The following is a 25,094-nucleotide window of genomic DNA, read 5'->3' on the forward strand; positions in this document are numbered from 1 at the left end:
ATTTCGCGTTCAAACTTTTACACAATATTTTATAAACTTACAATACCGCTTATTTTACATATAGCATGAAATATAGCACACAATAAATTTGATACAAGATGGTTGTGAAGATAATTCTAGCTAGTACACAAGTCGTTCAGCAAAGGCAATAAAGACACGTAATTCATACGTCCAGAAACAAGTCATGCATTCTGGTTTTACTAGGATTACTTCCCATCCTTGGTCTTGTGGAACATAACCGTTATGGCCGTTGATAAGACAGCGTGTTGTAACGTCGTCAAAGGGACGAGGGTTACGTAATGTCCAACAGTCCTGTAACAATCTAAAAACCTCATTTCTTACCCCAATTACCGACTCCGTCACTTGTGGGAACGTTTTGTTTAATAGTTGTAGCCCGATGTTCTTATTCTCACTTTGGTGAGAAGCGAACATTACTAATCCGTAAGCATAACATGCTTCTTTATGTTGCATGTTAGCCGCTTTTTCTAAATCAAGAAGTCCAATATTCAGATATATTGAGTCAAAATAATTTCTTAACCCATTGCGTAAAATAGCATTTGGGTTCCCCGCAATATATGCGTCAAAGTAAACACATCGTAACTTATGGATTTCCCAATGTGATATCCCCCATCTTTCGAACGAAAGCCTTTTATAAACCAAGGCATTCTTGGAACGTTCTTCGAATGTCTTACAAACTGATCTCGCCTTAAATAGTTGTGTCGAAGAATTCTGACCGACTCTAGACAAGATTTCATCAATCATGTCTCCGGGTAGGTCTCTTAAAATATTGGGTTGTCTATCCATTTTGTGTTTTTATACTGTAAAATAGACAAGAGTTAGATTCATAAAAAAAATACTTATTAATACAAGCAATTTTTACATATATCATAAAGCATAAGCACACTATATTACATATATTACACCACACGAATACAACTATCTTATTCCGACTCGCTTGTTTCTTCTTCTTCGGTTTTGGTTCGTTTTGCCAAGTTTCTAGGGATATATGATGTTCTCCTAATACGAGCCGTCGTTTTCCACATTGGTTTAGAAAAACCTGGTGGTTTAGAGGTTCCCGGGTCATTGTTACAACTTAAGGACTTCGGGGGTTGACGATACATATAAAGTTCATCGGGGTTGGAATTAGATTTCTCTATTTTTATGCCCTTTCTCTTATTATTTTCTTTTGCCTTTTTAAATTCAGTTGGGGTAATTTCTATAACATCATCGGAATTCTCGTCGGAATCCGATTCATCGGAGAATTGGTTATCCTCCCAATATTTTGCTTCCTTGGCGGAAACACCATTGACCATAATTAACCTTGGTCGGTTGGTTGAGGATTTTCTTTTACTTAACCGTTTTATTATTTCCCCCACCGGTTCTATTTCTTCATCCGGTTCCGATTCTTCTTCCGGTTCTGATTCTTTTTTCGGTTCCGACTCTTCTTCCGGTTCCTCTTCGGGAACTTGTGAATCAGTCCACGAATCATTCCAATTTACATTTGACTCTTCATTATTATTAGGTGAGTCAATGGGACTTGTTCTAGAGGTAGACATCTATCACATAATATCAAACGCGTTAAGAGATTAATATATCACATAATATTCACATGTTAAAAATATATAGTTTCCAACAAAATTTGTTAAGCAATCATTTTTCAAGTAAACACGGTCGAAGTCCAGACTCACTAATGCATCCTAACAAACTCGATAAGACACACTAATGCAAAATTCGAGTTCTCTAAGACCAACGCTCGGATACCAACTGAAATGTCCCGTTCTTATTGATTAAAAACGTTCCATATTAATTGATTTCGTTGCGAGGTTTTGACCTCTATATGAGACATTTTTCAAAGACTGCATTCATTTTAAAACAAACCATAACCTTTATTTCATCAATAAAGGTTTAAAAAGCTTTACGTAGATTATCAAATAATGATAATCTAAAATATCCTGTTTACACACGACCATTACATAATGGTTTACAATACAAATATGTTACAACAAAATAAGTTTCTTGAATGCAGTTTTTACACAATATCATACAAGCATGGACTCCAAATCTCGTCCTTATTTAAGTATGCGACAGCGGAAGCTCTTAATAATCACCTGAGAATAAACATGCTTAAAACGTCAACAAAAATGTTGGTGAGTTATAGGTTTAACCTATATATATGAAATCATAATAATAGACCACAAGATTTCATATTTCAATACACATCCCATACATAGAGATAAAAATCATTCATATGGTGAACACCTGGTAACCGAAATTAACAAGATGCATATATAAGAATATCCCCATCATTCCGGGACACCCTTCGGATATGATATAAATTTCGAAGTACTAAAGCATCCGGTACTTTGGATGGGGTTTGTTAGGCCCAATAGATCTATCTTTAGGATTCGCGTCAATTAGGGTGTCTGTTCCCTAATTCTTAGATTACCAGACTTAATAAAAAGGGGCATATTCGATTTCGATAATTCAACCATAGAATGTAGTTTCACGTACTTGTGTCTATTTTGTAAATCATTTATAAAACCTGCATGTATTCTCATCCCAAAAAAATTAGATTTTAAAAGTGGGACTATAACTCACTTTCACAGATTTTTACTTCGTCGGGAAGTAAGACTTGGCCACTGGTTGATTCACGAACCTATAACAATATATACATATATATCAAAGTATGTCCAAAATATATTTACAACACTTTTAATATATTTTGATGTTTTAAGTTTATTAAGTCAGCTGTCCTCGTTAGTAACCTACAACTAGTTGTCCACAGTTAGATGTACAGAAATAAATCGATAAATATTATCTTGAATCAATCCACGACCCAGTGTATACGTATCTCAGTATTGATCACAACTCAAACTATATATATTTTGGAATCAACCTCAACCCTGTATAGCTAACTCCAACATTCACATATAGAGTGTCTATGGTTGTTCCGAAATATATATAGATGTGTCGACATGATAGGTCGAAACATTGTATACGTGTCTATGGTATCTCAAGATTACATAATATACAATACAAGTTGATTAAGTTATGGTTGGAATAGATTTGTTACCAATTTTCACGTAGCTAAAATGAGAAAAATTATCCAATCTTGTTTTACCCATAACTTCTTCATTTTAAATCCGTTTTGAGTGAATCAAATTGCTATGGTTTCATATTGAACTCTATTTTATGAATCTAAACAGAAAAAGTATAGGTTTATAGTCGGAAAAATAAGTTACAAGTCGTTTTTGTAAAGGTAGTCATTTTAGTCGAAAGAACGACGTCTAGATGACCATTTTAGAAAACATATTTCCACTTTGAGTTTAACAATAATTTTTGGATATAGTTTCATGTTCATAATAAAAATCATTTTCTCAGAATAACAACTTTTAAATCAAAGTTTATCATAGTTTTTAATTAACTAACCCAAAACAGCCCGCGGTGTTACTACGACGGCGTAAATCCGGTTTTACGGTGTTTTTCGTGTTTCCAGGTTTTAAATCATTAAGTTAGCATATCATATAGATATATAACATGTGTTTAGTTGATTTTAAAAGTCAAGTTAGAAGTATTAACTTTTGTTTGCGAACAAGTTTAGAATTAACTAAACTATGTTCTAGTGATTACAAGTTTAAACCTTCGAATAAGATAGCTTTATATGTATGAATCGAATGATGTTATGAACAACATTACTACCTTAAGTTCCTTGGATAAACCTACTGGAAAAGAGAAAAATGGATCTAGCTTCAACGGATCATTGGATGGCTCGAAGTTCTTGGAGCAGAATCATGACACGAAAACAAGTTCAAGTAAGATCATCAGTTGAAATAAGGTTGTTATAGTTATAGAAATTGAACCAAAGTTTGAATATGATTATTACCTTGTATTAGAATGATAACCTACTATAAGAAACAAAGATTTCTTGAGATTGGATGATCACCTTACAAGATTGGAAGTGAGCTAGCAAACTTGAAAGTATTCTTGATTTTATGTAACTAGAACTTGTAGAATTTATGAAGAACACTTAGAACTTGAAGATAGAACTTGAGAGAGATCAATTAGATGAAGAAAATTGAAGAATGAAAGTGTTTGTAGGTGTTTTTGGTCGTTGGTGTATGGATTAGATATAAAGGATATGTAATTTTGTTTTCATGTAAATAAGTCATGAATGATTACTCATATTTTTGTAATTTTATGAGATATTTCATGCTAGTTGCCAAATGATGGTTAACACATGTGTTAGGTGACTCACATGGGCTGCTAAGAGCTGATCATTGGAGTGTATATACCAATAGTATATACATCTAAAAGCTGTGTATTGTACGAGTACGAATACGGGTGCATACGAGTAGAATTGTTGATGAAACTGAACGAGGATGTAATTGTAAGCATTTTTGTTAAGTAGAAGTATTTTGATAAGTGTATTGAAGTCTTTCAAAAGTGTATAAATACATATTAAAACACTACCTGTATATACATTTTAACTGAGTCGTTAAGTCATCGTTAGTCGTTACATGTAAGTGTTGTTTTGAAACCTTTAGGTTAACGATCTTGTTAAATGTTGTTAACCCAATGTTTATAATATCAAATGAGATTTTAAATTATTATATTATCATGATATTATCATGTATGAATATCTCTTAATATGATATATATACATTAAATGTCTTTACAACGATAATCGTTACATATATGTCTCGTTTAAAAATCATTAAGTTAGTAGTCTTGTTTTTACATATGTAGTTCATTATTAATATACTTAATGATATGTTTACTTATCATAGTATCATGTTAACTATATATATATCCATATATATGTCATCATATAGTTTTTACAAGTTTTAACGTTCGTGAATCACCGGTCAACTTGGGTGGTCAATTGTCTATATGAAACATATTTCAATTAATCAAGTCTTAACAAGTTTGATTGCTTAACATGTTGGAAACATTTAATCATGTAAATATCAATCTCAATTAATATATATAAACATGAAAAAGTTCGGGTCACTACACCAATGATCAGCTCTTAGCAGCCAATGTGAGTCACCTAACACATGTGGGAACCATCATTTGGCAACTAGCATGAAATATCTCATAAAATTATAAAAATATGAGTAATCATTCATGACTTATTTACATGAAAACAAAATTACATATCCTTTATATCTAATCCATACACCAACGACCAAAAACACCTACAAACACTTTCATTCTTAAATTTTATTCATCTAATTGATCTCTCTCAAGTTCTATCTTCAAGTTCTAAGTGTTCTTCATATATTCTACAAGTTCTAGTTACATAAAATCAAGAATACTTTCAAGTTTGCTAGCTCACTTCCAATCTTGTAAGGTGATCATCCAACCTCAAGAAATCTTTGTTTCTTACAGTAGGTTATCATTCTAATACAAGGTAATAATCATATTCAAACTTTGGTTCAATTTTTATAACTATAACAATCTTATTTCAAGTGATGATCATACTTGAACTTGTTTTCGTGTCATGATTCTGCTTCAAGAACTTCGAGCCATCCAAGGATCCGTTGAAGCTAGATCCATTTTTTTCTTTTCCAGTAGGTTTATCCAAGGAACTTAAGGTAGTAATGATGTTCATAACATCATTCGATTCATACATATAAAGCTATCTTATTCGAAGGTTTAAACTTGTAATCACTAGAACATAGTTTAGTTAATTCTAAACTTGTTCGCAAACAAAAGTTAATCCTTCTAACTTGACTTTTAAAATCAACTAAACACATGTTCTATATCTATATGATATGCTAACTTAATGATTTAAAACCTGGAAACACGAAAAACACCGTAAAACCCGATTTACGCCGTCGTAGTAACACCGCGGGCTGTTTTGGGTTAGTTAATTAAAAACTATGATAAACTTTGATTTAAAAGTTGTTATTCTGAGAAAATGATTTTATTATGAACATGAAACTATATCCAAAAATTATGGTTAAACTCAAAGTGGAAGTATGTTTTCTAAAATAGTCATCTAGACGTCGTTCTTTCGACTGAAATGACTACCTTTACAAAAATGACTTGTAACTTATTTTTCTGACTATAAACCTATACTTTTTTTGTTTAGATTCATAAAATAGAGTTCAATATGAAACCATAGAAATTTGATTCACTTAAAACGGATTTAAAATGAAGAAGTTATGGGTAAAACAAGATTGGATAATTTTTCTCATTTTTGCTACGTGAAAATTGGTAACAAATCTATTCCAACCATAACTTAATCAACTTGTATTGTATATTATGTAATCTTGAGATACCATAGACACGTATACAATGTTTCGACCTATCATGTCGACACATCTATATATATTTTGGAACAACCATAGACACTCTATATGTGAATGTTGGAGTTAGCTATACAGGGTTGAGGTTGATTCCAAAATATATATAGTTTGAGTTGTGATCAATACTGAGATACGTATACACTGGGTCGTGGATTGATTCAAGATAATATTTATCGATTTATTTCTGTACATCTAACTGTGGACAACTAGTTGTAGGTTACTAACGAGGACAGCTGACTTAATAAACTTAAAACATCAAAATATATTAAAAGTGTTGTAAATATATTTTGAACATACTTTGATATATATGTATATATCGTTATAAGTTCGTGAATCAACCATTGGCCAAGTCTTACTTCCCGACGAAGTAAAAATCTGTGAAAGTGAGTTATAGTCCCACTTTTAAAATCTAATATTTTTGGGATGAGAATATATGCAGGTTTTATAAATAATTTACAAAATAGACACAAGTACGTGAAACTACATTCTATGGTTGAATTATCGAAATCGAATATGCCCCTTTTTATTAAGTTTGGTAATCTAAGAATTAGGGAACAGACACCCTAATTGACGCGAATCCTAAAGATAGATCTATTGGGCCTAACAAACCCCATCCAAAGTACCGGATGCTTTAGTACTTCGAAATTTATATCATATCTGAAGGGTGTCCCGGAATGATGGGGATATTCTTATATATGCATCTTGTTAATGTCGGTTACCAGGTGTTCACCATATGAATGATTTTTATCTCTATGTATGGGATGTGTATTGAAATATGAAATCTTGTGGTCTATTGTTACGATTTGATATATATAGGTTAAACCTATAACTCACCAACATTTTTGTTGACGTTTAAAGCATGTTTATTCTCAGGTAAATACTAAGAGCTTCCGCTGTTGCATACTAAAATAAGGACAAGATTTGGAGTCCATGTTTGTATGATATTGTGTAAAAACTGCATTCAAGAAACTGATTTCGATGTAACATATTTGTATTGTAAACCATTATGTAATGGTCGTGTGTAAACAGGATATTTTAGATTATCATTATTTGATAATCTACGTAAAGCTTTTTAAACCTTTATTTATGAAATAAAGGTTATGGTTTGTTTTAAAAATGAATGCAGTATTTGAAAAATGTCTCATATAGAGGTCAAAACCTCGCAACGAAATCAATTAATATGGAACGTTTTTAATCAATAAGAACGGGACATTTCATCTATTTCCAGCATTATTACCACTATTACCACCTGCAGCAGGAGTAGCAGAACCCGGCAGAAGCACCGTACAATCTTTTGCAATGTGTCCCTGCTTGGAAAACCTCTTACAAGTAACGGTACAGTAACCATCATGAGCTTTATAACTACGAGGACACACACGCTGACTGCGGTTATTCGAACCAGAATCCTGATTTTTCTGCTGACTTTGGCTTTGATTGCGGTTATTATCCCACTTTCTCTTCCTATTATCAGCTTTCTTAACAGTCTCTTTACTGGGTTCGGTTACAGCAGCCTTGTTTCTTCTCAAGATCTTATCATTCAACTTATGAGCCATAGACATCGCAGCCTCAATTGTCTGGGGCTCACTAGACTCGACCCCATGGTCGATTTTCTCAGATAACCCATCAATGTACGCTTCAATCTTAAGATTCTCATCCGCATAAACATTAGGACACAACAAAGTCAACTCGAAGAACCTTTGCTCGTAGGCATCTAATTCGGTGCCCTTCATTTTCAAGTTCTTAAGTTCAACCTCTAACTTCTTAAGCTCACCCCGGGGACGATAACGGGTGATCATTCTTTCTTTGAAATTATTCCAAGTCAAACCATAAGCCACATCATTTCCCAAACTGTTAACCAAGTTGTTCCACCAGGTCAATGCACTATCCTTATGAGTGCAGCTAGCAAAACTAACCTTGTCCTCCTCTCGGACTCGACTAACCCTGAAAATAGACTTGATTTTCTCGAACCAGCAGGTAAGTCCTATGGGTCCTTCCGTACCACTGAATTCCCGTGGACGACTGGCCATGAACGTTTTATGGGAGCATCCCACCTGATTATTGTTATTTGCATTAGCATTAGCATTTGCTGCCATAGCAGCAGCTATCCCTTCGGTGATAAGACGTTGTATACGGGCTTCGTTGGACTCTCTAGAAGGCATGATCTTCAAAACAGAATAACACAACCGTTAGTACTAAGAATAATACCAGTGTTATAAAGGAATAGATCGAATATGAAAAGATTAACCATTAAAATAATAGTCAGTAAACACTATGAGTAATAACATGACAGTTATGATAGTTATAGAAATAGCCACCACATGCATACATATTTTATGATAACATCATACAATATACATAGAACCTAACATACATGATCTACATTACGCATAATATAACATGCCAAGAGTCACAACATCAGAAATTAAATGTGATAATGATAATAGATGTCATAAAAATAACCATCCATACATAATGAAAACATCCCATAACAAAACATTAATAAAATCCTCGGCAAAACGCTGTACATATCCCAAAAATATATGTATAAAAGGACATTAAGTCTTATGAAATAAATAATCAATCATGAATCATCATATCACATCTTCTTAGAGCGGGTGTGATAAGCTGGGCCAGTATGAGTCTCGGCAGGAGGCTCATACTTCCGCAACTTTCCTTTCACTTCTTTCATCTCTGCCTTCAAACCACGAACTGTGCTCTCGAGAGCCTCAAACTTAGCGTCAACTTCACGGTTACGCTTACAATTCTCGAACCCAACATTATTCTTGAAGCTAACAAACGAATCCATACTAGCTCAAATCTGGTCCATCATCTCGTTATGCGGCAAGGTACGCATACAATCACTAAGAGCATTAATACGAATCTTGTTGGTGTAAGCTCTGTTCATGTGAGTGAGAGTGGAAAAGTAGTAGTGAACGGGATCATCGATCAAAGGTTGATCAGCACGACGTCTTTCAGCAGCCGAAGGAGCAGGAGCAGGAACGGAGTTGTTGCTCGAAGTTGACATCTGCAAACAGTAAAACCACAAACCATATACCAAATAGAAATAAATGCTTATGATATATCTCATACGAAATGAAATGCATAATAATGCTATAGCAAAAGGGTCGGGCTGTAGACTAGACTCTAATGCACCCTAAGAACCACGGGTTGACCACATTAAGACCGCCTAGTTCCCTACCACCAGAGCTCTGATACCAACTGTGATGGCCCCGTCAAAACACTTAAAAGCTCCATCACTTGATCCCACAGCTTGATCAAACTTAAATGAATTTAACAAACGACATTGCATTATTTTATTTCAAAAGTTTCCCAAAAAGGAAAGCATACCAAAATATGTAGTTTAAAAGTAACCCAACATATTAATTAACCAAAGTTGACACAAAACATTGTCAACAAACCCACAATTTAAATTATCCAAAATCAGAATGCAAGCTTAAGTTTCATAAATTGTTTCATTAACATCTGCCCAAATACATGCAGACTCTTCTAAACACAGCAGAAGCATCACATAAACTCAATTACCTGTGTAAACATGCGAATAAACTGTCAACACAAAGGTTGAGTGAATTATAGGTTTAAATAATTGAATGAACTTTAGACCACAAGATTTAAAAATATTAGAAAACATTAAACATTATTCCATTATCAATGAGCCACCTGGTAACCACTTAACCCTTTATTTACCCTTGCCAAATACAATAATAATATACACTGGACAGTGTATCTACAACAAAATACGAAGTACTAAATATTTCGATTATAAATTGCTAGCGTGACTAGCTCAAAATGGGGTTGTCAAACCCGATAGATCTATCCGTAGGATTCGCGTTCACCGGTAGAAACCAATGATTAAAGTTACCAGACTAGGGAATATTTTTGTCCAACTCACAATGAATAATTTAAATTTAATTGTCACTTGTGTCTAAACGTGAAATAAAATGCATGTAATCACATCCCAAAAATATACTTTGAAAAGTATGTAAAACCGGGACTATAACTCACCTTAATAGTAACGAAGTAACCAACACAAACAAGCGAACAGCAAATGAAGTACAGTGATCAGGAATGATCACAACGCCGACCTATAAATAAAGCAGGTCGATATAAATAACTAACTTATGTCAAGTCTTAGTATGATAGCTATTGTACATGTTGCAAGTAGTCATAGAACAATACTCAGCATGCATCAGTTTGATCGGAACAGCTTACGGACACACGCTTTCTATTTTTAGAAAGTTTCTATTTTTAGTAGGTTTCCATTTTTGGAAAGTTGCGATTTTTGGAAAGTTCCTATTTTTGGAAAGTTTCTATTTTTGGAAAGTTTCCAATTTAGAAAGTTGCTATTTCAGGAAAGTTTATAAGTTAGGAAAGTTTCCTTAATTAGAAAGTCAACAAAAGTCAACTGAAAGTCAAAGTCAATCGAAAGTCAACTCAAAAGTCAACCTTGGTCAAACATAATCAACGTTAATTTTAAAAGTGTAAGTTGTAATAATAATGTAAGTTATAATCTTTATTAAAGTTAAATAAGTCTAATTATGTCATAACATAAGTTTAATTAAATTAAAACGAATTACTAAAGTTAATATAAGTTTAAATGATATAATTAATATAACATAAGTATTTTATTAATTAATTAAATATTAGTCATAATATAAGTATTATTAATTAATAATAAATTTTAAATCATCTCATAAGTATTATTAATTAATAATGAATTATTAATCATATCATAAGTTTCTAATTATAATCATTAAATCATAAGTATTTAATAATTAAATTATAATTAAATAATAACTAAGCCTTATAATAATTAAATAATTAATTAATCCTTATTATAAGTCTTGTAATAATAATCTTATAATATAAGTTTAATACTTATCATAAGTATTTTCCATTAATAATAAAGTATTATTAATCATAAGTTTAATTAAAATGTTAATTAAATCATAAGTAATAATTAAATGATATAATAAATATATATCATAAGTCTTAAATTATAATAATTACTTTTTATATCATAAGTAATTAAATGATAATGAAACTCATTATTTATATCATAAGTTTAATAATTAATCATAAGTTTTAAATCAAAAGTTCATCGGGTTGCATCTTGAGCCCCGGGTGTCGGTTTTCGGCGAGCCTTATATATATCTTCGCCTAATCAAACCACACGACACATTGGTGCACTCAAGAACACACCAAGAACAGTCCACAAGTTGTGGTGATCAGCCATGACACCACTTGGAACTTCAATTCAATCAAAATCGTGTTTTAGCCATAACGGGTGATTCGTGGCTCGGATTTAGATGACCCGAACATGAAAGTTCGTCCCATCATTAATCTTACACACTAACACAACCTAAAGTCACCAAATATGGTCACAAAGTTGGACCAAACGTGGTTCATATCAATATCACATTTCAATCTTAACAAAATACCATTTTGATCATATCTAGGGCTCCGTAAATCGAAACGACATGAATCCGGAGTCTAAAAATAATGTCTTGATGAGAGGAACTCATCTAACTACTTTATTTTCACTTTTATATCAGTCACAATTCCAGAATTAAACAAAAAGCTGCTGTCCCAATTAAATCAAACCGAAAACATATGTGTTTGAGTAATTCTACGCATACAAACATCGTTACAACAACAAGTAATCATCATACTATCAATATATAATCAAAATACAGAAAAATAATGAAAAATGAAAAGTTTTAGTGTTAGGGTTTATATCCTAAACGATAATCAAGAAGTATAATCGCGTAGAGGACGATTAGTAGAACGCGTTGGTGCTAATTAATCCTTGATCCAAGCTTTAAAATTGATTGATGATGATGAAGATGGTGGTGAGAGTGGCAACGGCACAAGGAGAGGAGGGAGGAGAGAAAAATATTAGAGTTTAGGTTTTGTAAAATGAAAAATTAAAACACAAAAATGAGAAACAAGGGAGTATTACTCCCTCCCTTGGTTACTTCGGCCGAATGGTGGGGTGGGTAGTGGGCCCCACTAGCCCATCTTGCTAAATGAGTAATCCCTTATGGCCCGGAAGCCCGAACGAAACCCAAAACGCGAAAACACGCTTACGCGATTAAAAATTCGGAGAGATAAGAAATACGCGACGAAAAATAAATATAAATACTACATATAATTATATGATCTTAAAATATCATATTTAAAATAATTAGGATTTAAATATCCCAAAAACTCGACCGTTGGTTTGAAAACCGAAAAGATTCGCCGGATGGAAATCCGCGACACGTAGAAACGTATAATTCAAAATATGAATACAAATATTCACATAACACATAATAATTAATATATATATTATTACAAAAATAATAATATAGGTCATAGAAATGATGTGGCGCAATTAACAGTTAATGGTCGTTAAATAATTTAACGGTAAAAGATAACGGAAAAAGTAGGGTCGTGACAGTACCTTCCCGTTACGGAAATGTCATCCCGAAATTTAAGTAGGTGCAGGGGTTGACTCAGCATCTGGGAACAAATGCGGGTACTTCTGTTTCATCTGATCTTCACGCTCCCAAGTGAACTCGGGACCGCGTCTGGCATTCCATCTAACCCGGACAATAGGAATTCGGCTCTGCTTAAGAGTCTTAACTTCTCGATCCATAATTTCAATAGGTTCCTCTATAAAATGAAGTTGCTTATCAATATGAAGTTCTTCTAGAGGAATAGTTTTATCGGCTTCGGCCAAACACTTTTTTAAGTTCGATACATGAAAACATCGTGAACAGCACTGAGTTCTTGTGGCAACTTCAAACGATAAGCCGTCTTTCCAACTCTCACAACAATCTCAAACGGTCCAAGAAAACGAGGACTTAACTTTTCCCTTTTACCAAAACGGATCACACCCTTCCAAGGTGAAACCCTTAACATAACACGATCACCAACTTGGAATTCCACATCTTTCCTTCCCCTATCGGCATAACTCTTTTGCCAACTTCTAGCGATTCTTAACCTTTCCTTAATCTGTACGATCTTCTCGGTAGTCTCATGGATAATTTCTCGACCTGTGAGTTGAGCATCTCCAACCTCATTCCAACAGACAGGAGACCTACACTTCCTACCATACAGAGCTTCAAACGGTGCGGCTTTAATACTTGCATGATAACTGTTGTTATAAAAAAACTCAGCTAGCGGCAGATATTTATCCCACCCATTACTAAAATCAATAACACACGCTCGTAACATATCTTCTAACGTCTGAATGGTCCTTTCACTCTGACCATCTGTTTGAGGATGATAAGCGGTGCTCATATCTAACCTAGTTCCCAAGGCTTCCTGTAAGGATCGCCAAAAATTCGATACAAATCGACTGTCTCGGTCCAAAATAATAGATACAGGAACACCATGTCTAGAAACAATTTCCTTCAAATACAAACGAGTGAGTTTCTCCATCGAATCTGTTTCCCTAATCGGCAAAAAGTGAGCCGACTTAGTGAGTCGATCTACAATCACCCAAAGAGTGTCATAGCCACCCGTAACTCTCGGTAACTTAGTAATAAAATCCATCGTAATTCCTTCCCACTTCCACTCGGGAATCTCAGGTTGCACTAAAAGTCTGGATAGTTTTTGATGTTCAGCTTTAACCTTAGCACAGGTCAAACACTTAGCCACATACGTAGCCACATCACCTTTCAAATTAGGCCACCAATACAGCTCCTTAAGATCATGATACATCTTTCCTGAACCAAGATGAATAGAGTACCTAGACTTATGAGCCTCATCTAAAACAAGTTGTCGCAGTTCACCAAACTTCGGAACCCAAAGACGTCACGCAAAGTATCTAGTACCATCTGCTCGTACCTCAAATTTCTTAGCCATACCTCTTACGTCCTCTTTCACAAAATTCTCTTCCTTTAAGGCTTCTTGTTGTGCCTCAAGAATCTGCCTTGCGAGGTTCGTTCTAATTGTCATATTCAAGGCCCTAAATCTGCTAGGTTCAGCCCTTTCTTTACGACTCAACGCATCCGCCATACCCGGATGATATAAAAGTTCACAATCATAATCATTCAACGTCTCAATCCATCTTCGTTGTCTCATGTTCAACTGTTTCCGATCGAGGATGTGTTGAAGACTTTTGTGATCTGTGTACACAGTACTCTTGACCCCATACAAATAATGTCTCTAAATCTTAAGCGCAAAAACAACGTCCCCCAACTCTAAATCATGAGTTGTATAGTTCTGTTCGTGAATCTTCAATTGACGTGACGCGTATGCGATAACTTTCTTTCGTAGCATCAAAACACAACCGAAGCCTTGACGGGAAGCATCACAATAAACAACAAGATCATCATTACCCTCTGGTAGTGACAATATCGGAGCGGTAGTCAACTTCTTCTTTAAAATCTGAATAGCAGCCTCTTGTTCATTCTTCCACTCATACTTCTTCCCCTTATTCGTTAAAGCAGTCAGAGGTTTCGCTATACGAGAGAAATCTTGAATGAACCTTCTAAAGTAACCCGCCAATCCTAGGAACTGACGAATCTGAGTAGGAGTTTTTGGAGTTTCCCACTTTTCAATTGCCTCAATCTTAGCAGGATCAACTTGTATTCCTGGTTTACTAACAATATGTCCAAGGAATTGAACTTCTCGTAACCAGAAAGCACACTTAGAGAACTTAGCGTACAACTCTTCTTTTCTCAATAGATCAAGCACTAACTTCAAATGTTTTTCGTGCTCTTCATCACTCTTCGAATAAATAAGGATGTCGTCGATGAACACAATAACGAACTTGTCCAGATAGGGTCTACACACACGATTCATGAGGTCCATGAACACAGCAGGTGCATTTGTCAATCCGAACGGCATAACAAGAAACTCAAAGCGACCGTAACGGCATAACAAGAAACTCAAAGTGACCATAACAAGAAACTCAAAGTTGATCCCGCCAAGATCGAAGCCATAAAAAATTAGGAAACCCAGAAAACTCCAGCGCAAATACGTCAATTTTTGGGTTTAGCCGGTTATTATAGGAGATTTATTCAAGATTTCTCCCACGTAGCCAAACCTTTAACTGCCTTGACACATAAGAGGAAGAAGTATGAATGGACTTCCAAACAAGAGGGTGCCTTTCAATTGTTGAAAAAGAAGTTGACTACGGCACCTATTTTATCGTTACCTGATGGAATGGAAGATTTTGTTATTTACTGCGACGCATCAAGAATGGGTTTTGTTATTTACTGCGACGCATCAAGAATGGGTTTTCGGTGTGTTCTTATGCAACGGAAGAAGGTGATTGCATATGCTTCTCGATAACTCAAAATTCATGAACAAAACTACACCACACATGATCTGGAATTGGGCACCGTTGTTTTTGCATTAAAGATGTGGAGACATTATCTATATGGGGTCAAGTTTATCGTATACACCGACCACAAAAGTCTCCAACATATTTTAAATCAAAAGCAACTAAACATGAGGCAGCGTAGATGGGTTGAGCTGCTAAATGATTATGATTGTGAAATCCGTTACCACCCGGGGAAAGCGAATGTGGTAGCCGATGCCTTGAGTTGAAAGGAAAGAGAACCTATTCGGGTAAAAGCTATGAACATGATTATTCATACTAATCTTACTACTCAAATAAAAGAGGCACAAAAGGAGGTTTTGAAGGAAGGAATTTTTGGAAGGGAAATACCCAAAGGATTAGAAAAACAGCTTAATATTCGGAAAGACGGAACCAGGTATTTAGTTGAAAGAATTTGGGTACCAAATAATGGAGATTTGAGGAAAGTGGTACTAGATGAAGCACATAAAACCACATATTCAATACATCCCGGAGCGGGGAAAATGTACCAAGACCTCAAGAGAAACTTTTGGTGGCTAGGAATGAAGGCCGATATAGCCACATATGTAGGAGCATGTTTGACTTGTTCTAAAGTCAAAGCTGAACATCAGAAACCATTGGGCCTACTCCAACAACCTGAAATCCCAGAATGGAAATGAGAAAATATTACCATGGATTTCATTGCTAAGTTACCGAGAAACGCAGGTGGTTATGATATGATTTGGGTAATAGTCGATCGTCTTACTAAGTCAGCACTCTTTCTGCCAATAAAAGAAGAGGATGGTATAGAGAAATTAGCACGATTATACCTGAAAGAAGTTGTTTCTAGACATAGTATACCAATCTCTATTATCTCTGATCGTGATAGCAGATTTACTTCCAGATTCTGGCAGGCATTACACGAAGCGTTGGGAACTCGTCTAGATTTAAGTACTGCCTATCATCCACAAACTGATGGGCAGAGTGAAAGGACGATTCAGACACTCGAAGACATGCTACGAGCATGTGTTATTGATTTTGAAAGCAGTTGGGATCGACATCTACCGTTAGCTGAGTTTTCCTACAACAACAGCTATCATTCTAGTATTGAGGCGGCACCATTCGAGGCACTTTATGGTAGGATGTGCAGGTCTCCGATTTGTTAGAGTGATGTGGGGGATAAACAGATTGCAGGTTCGGAAATTATCCAAGAAACCACCGATAAAATCATTCAGATTCAGCAAAGATTGAAAACAGTCCGGAGTCGAAAAAAGAGCTATGCAGATGTTAGAAGAAAACCTTTAGAGTTTGAGGAAGGTGATATGGTTATGCTTAAGGTATCACCTTGGAAAGGTGTTATTCATTTTGGAAAATGGGGGAAATTGAGCCCAAGATACATTGGGCCATTCAAAATTGAAAAACGCATTGGGCCGGTGGCCTATCGACTTAAGCTACCTCCACAATTAGAAAAGATTCACGACACCTTTCATGTTTCAAACCAGAAAAAATGCCTAGCTACCGAATATCTCATTATTCATTTAGACGAGATTAAAATTGACGAGAAACTAAATTTCATTGAAGAACCCGTTGAAATTATGGATCGTGAGGTCAAACGACTCAAACAAAGTAAGATACCAATCGTTAAGGTTCGATGGAATGCTCGTAGAGGACCCGAATTTACTTGGGAATGAGAAGACCAAATGAAGTTGAAGTACCCACATTTGTTTCCCGATATCGCACGTTAACTAGGTACTATTCTAAATTTCGGGACAAAATTTAATTTAACGGGTGTGTAATGTAACGACCCGGATTTTTTCGCTATATATAAGATTAATATTTACATAATTAAATGTTTCCAACATGTTAAGCAATCAAACTTGTCAAGATATATATATTTGGAATGGATTTTATGCAAATGTTTTGTAACATCCCGCCTTTTTCCGTTTACTTTCCGTTTATTCATTTTAAAGTCCGTTATATATTTATAACATCTTTCGTTAATACGCGTTTTAAATTATCTCGATTAGGTAATTCACGCACCCGATTCAAACTTGAGGGACTAAAATTGACACGGGGCAAACTAGTTGACTAGGTCACCTAGTCCACCCCAATCACCACCATTCAACCATCTCCATCTCTCTCTCTCTTTCTCTCTAGCAAGAACACACACAATTTCCAAATTCATTCAATCATCATCTAAATTCGATCTAGGAGGCTTACAACAAAATAAATTACATATTCGTGATCCTCTCTTCATCCTCTTCATTTTGGTACCAACTTCATCTCGTTTGGGTAACATTTCTACAACTCTAGATTTCTCTAAATTCGTGTTTTTGACTTGAAATGGTGTTAGTTAGTGTCTATGGCTCATTGTGATGTCGTGTATGTAATTTGTAGGCTCGATCTTGTTATTTGGTGTAACTAGCATGAACACTTGAAATGGGTTAGTTTAACCTTTGATTTTGAATGATAAAATGTGTTTAGATGTTAATGGTTGTGTGTTCAAAGTGTTAGTTACTTCATTAACTTCGTTTTGGTGTGTTGATTGACATGAAAATCTTACATTAACATGATTATTGGTTTTGAGATTTTGGTTAGGGTTTGATAAGCTTTATATGAACTTTTGATGTATCAAATGCTATGAAATATTGTTGATAAGTGTTTTGTTGCAACGTTGTTTGATTACCTTCGAAACGGCATATCATACATGTAAATTGGTTACCCGAATCATGAAATGCGTTTTTAGAACTTGAACCTTTGATTATGAAAGTTTAATGCGGTTTTGGGTTGTTGTAGGTGTTAAATTACTTGTTGAAATGTGTCTAGTCGTTTTCTTCGTCAAATTACCTTCCCAACGGTATAAAATACTTGACTTGATTGTTTGCGGATCGTAAATTGTGTTTATTTGGTTTTTGGTTCGTGCACTTAGGAGTTTCTGCATCAGACTTGAAAAACAATCTGGACGCCGTCCAGATCCTTGGACGCCGTCTCACTTTTCAAAGCTGGACGCCGTCCAGATATTTGGACGCCGTCCCAGCCTTCAAAGCTGGACGCCGTCCAGACAATCTGGACGCCGTCCAGATACACTGGCAGGCCACTGTCTTCGTTGGTCATTTTACGGAAAATGTTTGCTATGCTATGGACCTCCGATTCACATGTAACTTGTTCTAACATGCTCATATATGATTAAAAACCTCAGAAAAATAGTTCGGGACCCGACCCGAACGTGTTGACTTTTCGTTGACTTTGACCCGACCAAGTTGACTTTTAATCAAACTTAACCAAATGTTTGTGCAAATCGTTCTAACATGCTTTTATACTCGTATCTTGCATGAAACATGACAATTTGACTCACATGTTGTAGTATTCGAGTCGTAACGAGCCATAGGACTAATTGAACCTTTTTGACCTATCGTGTTTACCGTTATTGATACAACCTATTGTTTATGTCAAGACTAGCATTGTTCTTTGCACACGTTTACTTGTTGAAGTACTTTACTACTCGTGCACTCAAGGTGAGATCATAGTCCCACTTTTACTCTTTTTGAACTTACATTTGGGATGAGAAAACATAAACATTTCTTTTACTAAGTGAACACAAGTACAGGAAAACAAACATTCTACATACGAGTTTAGAACAAAATCCTCAATTAGATTATCATTAGTTACACTTGACGGGTGTAAGCGAGAACTTATGTTGTATGGATCCATATGGGTTTGACAAACCCTCATTCAAACGGTTCGCTACCGTTTACGAATGAAATATATTTTCGAGAAACAGTGTATGTTCTAGCACTAAGTGATGGGGTTCAATGGGAGAAATGTTAAGCATTGATAATTGGGTGCTCGTGAAACAAATTTTGGAATGGTTAACTATTAATTCGATGTTGCAAATCTTGTGGTTCAATCTACTTATTTACTCACTTACTTACTTAAACCTATGATTTCACCAACGTTTTCGTTGACAGATTTCTATGTTTTTCTCAGGTCTTTGAACGATATGTGTTACATGCTTCCGCTCATTATTTTGATACTTGCTTTGGATGTCGAGTATTTATGCATACATGGAGCATCTTTTGGCTACTTTTAAATTGTGTCGCATAGGTTTCATTTGTACTTATACTTTGTAACGTAACTTTTGGATGAACAATTCTTGTAAACTAGGGAACAATCTTTACTTTTGCAATGAATGCGACATATTTTGGTCAAACGTTATTTTAAAGACTTATGACCACGTAACGGGACCTAAGTAGTCGGCGCCGTCAAATGACAATTTTGTCGGGTCGCTACAATTGGTATCAGAGCGTTGGTTGTAGGGATTTAGAGTTCATTGGTGTCAACCTCGAGTCATAGGGTACATTGGTGAGTCTAGACTACAACCGGCATATAGACTTGAAGTAGGAATTACTTGACTACTTGTGCATTTATACTCGAACACTTCTACTCATATCTACTCTTAGTTCATCTTAATCTCACGTTGTTTAATTTGATTGACACGCCACCTTGACTATATGAAATGATGTCGAATGCACATATGAATCAGGGTAATATAATTTCCGGGATTATATTACGGTGACTCATATGAACGTTCCGACATTATGACATAAAGAATTTAAGGCGAGTCGAGGAAAAACTTCTCTTTATCTTTATTCTATATCACGGTTAGTATTATTGAGAATACTAATCAATGATATTTTTGTGTTTTGAGGGAACAATGGCTCCTCGTCGTGTACGCCACAATGAAACTCCCGAACAAGCTCTCGAACGGATGATAGCTACCGCCGTAGATGCGGCCATGGCCGGTCACTCATCCAACAACAACAACAATAATAACAACAACCACAACAACAACAACAACAACAACAACAACAATGGAGCCGGTAACTCAAACGAAGGGTGCTCCTATAAATCCTTCATGGGGTGCAAACCTCACACTTTTGATGGAACCGGGGGACCGGTCGTGCTAACCCGATGGTTTGAGCAAACGAAAGCCGTCTTTAGCATAAGCGGTTGTCGGGACCAAGACAAGGTCAAATACTCCACTCACACTTTCGCCGGTGTCGCTCTTACATTGTGGAATACTTATGTACAATCGGTGGGTACCGATGAAGCTCATGCCCTCTCTTGGGCCGACTTGAGGGAAAAGATGTTTGTCGAATATTTCCCTCGTGAAGAAACCCGAAGGCTCGAACAAGAGCTAAGAACTTTAAAGGCAATCGGAAATGATCTCAAGGCTTATAATCAACGATTTTCCGAACTAGCCTTGATGTGCCCAAATCTTGTGAACCCCGAAGCTTTAAGGGTTGAACTTTACATGGATGGTCTTCCAAAGAGTATCAAACACGGAGTAATGTCATCCAAACCCACTAATCATCAAGAAGCTTTGAACATGGCCCGCAAATTGATAGAAACGGTTGACGAAATCGTAGTTCCGGCACCTAAGGCCGAGGATAAATCGGGCGGCAACAAAAGAAAGTGGGAACCCTCCCAATCAAGCAACAACAACTTTGCTAAGAAGCCTTACACCTCTGACGGCAAGAAGGGTTATGCCGGGAACCTACCCCTTTGCAACAAATGCAACAAACATCACTTTGGTGAATGTGGCAAGTTAATTTGCCACCGGTGCCAAGGAGTTGGTCATAAGGCCAATGAGTGTAAAAGTGTTGCCCCCATAGCTCGAAAGGGGCCCAATGCACCAAAAACGGGCACTTGTTATGAATGTGGCCAAACAGGCCATTATAAAAATGCATGCCCGAAGAGGAAAGATAACCCCAATACGCGCGGCCGAGCTTTCAACATCAACACCGAGGAAGCCCGAGATGATAATGAATTAGTCACGGGTACGTTTCTTCTCAACAACACTTATGTTACTTGTTTATTCGATTCGGGTGCCGATAAGAGTTTTGTATCCAAGACTTTGACTCATTCTTTTAATACTCCACCACGTCCACTAGATACCACTTATACCATTGAAGTGGCCAACGGAAAACTATTGAGTGCCGACACATATTACCGGGGGTGTACGTTAAACATTTTGGGTAATGAGTTTGAAATCGATTTGATACCCATGGAACTAGGTAGCTTCGATGTAATAATCGGTATGAATTGGCTAGCCAAAACGAAATCTCACATCCTTTGTGATCTTAACGCAATCCGAATCCCTATCGAGAATGGTGAACCTTTGATCGTCTATGGCGATAAGAGTTGCACCGGATTCAACCTCGTTTCGTGTATTAAAGTTAGAAAACTACTCTGTAAGGGTTGTTTTGCGATCCTTGCTCACGTTAAGAAAGTCGAGTCCGATGAGGAGCACATCGATGATGTGCCAATTGTTAGTGACTATTCCAATGTATTTCCCGACGAATTGCCGGGTCTTCCACCTCATCGACCGGTTGAATTCCAAATCGATCTTATTCCGGGAGCCGCACCCGTAGCACGTGCACCATATAGACTCGCTCCATCTGAAATGCAAGAATTGCAAAGTCAAATCCAAGAACTACTTGATCGTGGTTTTATCCAACCTAGCCATTCACCTTGGGGCGCTCCGATTTTGTTTGTTAAAAAGAAAGACGGATCCCTACGAATGTGCATTGATTATCGTGAACTAAACAAATTGACGGTAAAGAATTGATATCCTCTTCCTCGCATCGATGACCTCTTTGATCAATTACAAGGGTCTTGTGTATATTCAAAAATCGATCTCCGCTCGGGTTATCATCAATTGAGGGTTAAGGGGGAAGATGTCTCCAAAACCGCTTTCCGAACCCGTTATGGTAGTTATGAATTTCTTGTAATGCCATTTGGTCTCACTAACGCACCGGCGGTGTTCATGGATCTTATGAACCGCGTGTGCAAACCGTATCTTGACAAATTCGTTATCGTGTTCATCGATGATATTTTAGTCTATTCAAAAAGCGAAGAAGAACACGAGGAACACCTCCGACTTGTGCTTGAACTTTTAAGACAAGAACAACTCTATGCCAAATTCTCCAAGTGTGAATTTTGGTTAAAGGAAGTTCAATTTCTTGGTCATGTTGTAAGTGACCAAGGTATTAAAGTCGATCCAACGAAAATCGAAGCCATTAGTAAATGGGAGACTCCTACTATTCCTACTCACATCCGTCAATTCTTGGGTCTCGCCGGATACTACCGTAGATTCATCAAGGATTTTTCTTTGGTTGCTCGTCCTCTAACCACGTTAACTTATAAGGGAAGAAAATTCGTTTGGGCAACCGAACATGAATCCGCATTCCAAATCTTGAAAACGAAGCTAACCACCGCTCCTATCTTGTCACTTCCCGAAGGCAATGATGACTTTGTTGTATATTGCGATGCCTCGAAACATGGTTTTGGGTGTGTATTGATGCAACGAACGAAAGTCATTTCTTATGCTTCTCGACAACTCAAAATTCATGAACGAAACTACACGACGCATGATCTCGAACTCGGAGCCGTTGTATTTGCACTTAAAATGTGGAGACACTATCTTTATGGAACCAAGAGTACTATCTTTACCGACCACAAAAGTCTCCAACACATTTTCGATCAAAAGCAACTAAACATGAGACAACGAAGGTGGATTGAAACCTTAAACGATTACGATTGCGAGCTTCGTTACCATCCCGGGAAGGCAAACGTAGTAGCCGATGCCTTACGTCGAAAAGAAAGAGCGGTGCCTCTTCGTGTCCGAGCCTTAAAATCACCCTCCACACAAACCTTAATAGCCAAATTCGGGTAGCCCAAGATGAGGCTCTCAAGGATGAAAACCTTTCACACGAGCTCTTGAACATTCTCGTCTCTCGATTCGAAATTAGGGAGACCGGACTCCGATATTATGCCGGAAGGATTTGGGTGCCTAGTTATGGGGACCTACGAAGCCTTATTTTAGATGAAGCCCATAAGTCACGATACTCGATTCACCCCGGTGCCAATAAGATGTACCACGACCTTAAACAACTATATTGGTGGCCGAACAACAAAAGGGACGTAGCTACTTATGTTTCCAAGTGTTTGACATGTTCCAAAGTCAAAGCCGAACACCAAAGACCGTCCGGACTACTTCAACAACCCGAGATCCCGCAATGGAAGTGGGAAAGGATAACGATGGATTTTATCACCAAGCTACCAAAAACGACGGGCGGTTATGATACCATTTGGGTTATTGTTGACCGCCTCACCAAATCCGCACACTTCCTTGCCATGAAAGAAACGGACAAAATGGAGAAACTTGCACAACTTTACATTAAGGAGATCGTAGCCCGACACGGTGTACCTTTATCGATTATCTCCGACCGGGATGGCCGTTTCGTTTCTAGATTTTGGCGTACATTGCAAGAAGAGTTGGGAACGTGTTTAGACATGAGCACCGCATATCATCCACAAACTGATGGACAAAGCGAACGTACAATTCAAACCTTAGAGGACATGTTACGAGCTTGCGTGTTTGATTTCGGAAAAGCTTGGGACAAGCACTTACCTCTCGCCGAGTTCTCTTACAACAATAGTTATCACGCGAGTATTAAAGTCGCACCTTTTGAAGCGCTATATGGCTGAAAATTTCGTTCACCTCTTTGTTGGGCCGAAGTAGGCGACGTACAAATCACCGGACCCGAACTCATTCACGAAACCACCGAAAAGATCGTTCAAATCCGAGATAGGCTTCGGACGGCCCGGAGTCGTCAAAAGTGCTATACCGACAAAAGACACAACGACCTTGAATTTCAAGTCGGTGACCACGTCATGTTAAAAGTCGCACCTTGGAAAGGTGTAATCCATTTTGGGAAACGCGGGAAGCTAAATCCGCGGTATATTGGTCCTTTCAAAATCTTGGAGCGTATTGGAACCGTTGCTTATCGTTTAGATCTTCCGCCTCAATTGAACTCCGTTCATCCTACTTTCCATGTATCTAACTTGAAAAAGTGCCTTGCCGAACCCGATATCGTCATTCCTCTCGAGGAACTCACTATTGATGACAAACTTCATTTTGTGGAGGAACCGGTTGAAATTGTGGACACCTCCGTCAAGACATTGAAACAAAGCCGAATCCCGATTGTTAAAGTCCGTTGGAATGCCAAAAGGGGACCCGAGTTTACTTGGGAAAGACAAGATCAAATGCAAAGGAAGTATCCTCATCTATTCGTGAATTCGGAAACGCAAGATCTCGAGGAAGAAACAACGACTACTACGCCTATTTAAATTTTGGGACGAAATTTCTTTTAAGGAGTAGGTAATGTAACATCCCGCCTTTTTCCGTTTACTTTTCGTTTATTCATTTTAAAGTCCGTTATATATTTATAACATCTTTCGTTAATACGCGTTTTAAATTATCTCGATTAGGTAATTCAAGTGTAGTGACCCGAACTTTTCCATGTTTATATATATTAATTGAGATTGATATTTACATGATTAAATGTTTCCAACATGTTAAGCAATCAAACTTGTTAAGACTTGATTAATTGAAATATGTT

The sequence above is a fragment of the Rutidosis leptorrhynchoides genome, chromosome 1 (assembly GCF_046630445.1).
Source record: "Rutidosis leptorrhynchoides isolate AG116_Rl617_1_P2 chromosome 1, CSIRO_AGI_Rlap_v1, whole genome shotgun sequence".
In the NCBI taxonomy this organism is placed as follows: domain Eukaryota; kingdom Viridiplantae; phylum Streptophyta; class Magnoliopsida; order Asterales; family Asteraceae; genus Rutidosis; species Rutidosis leptorrhynchoides.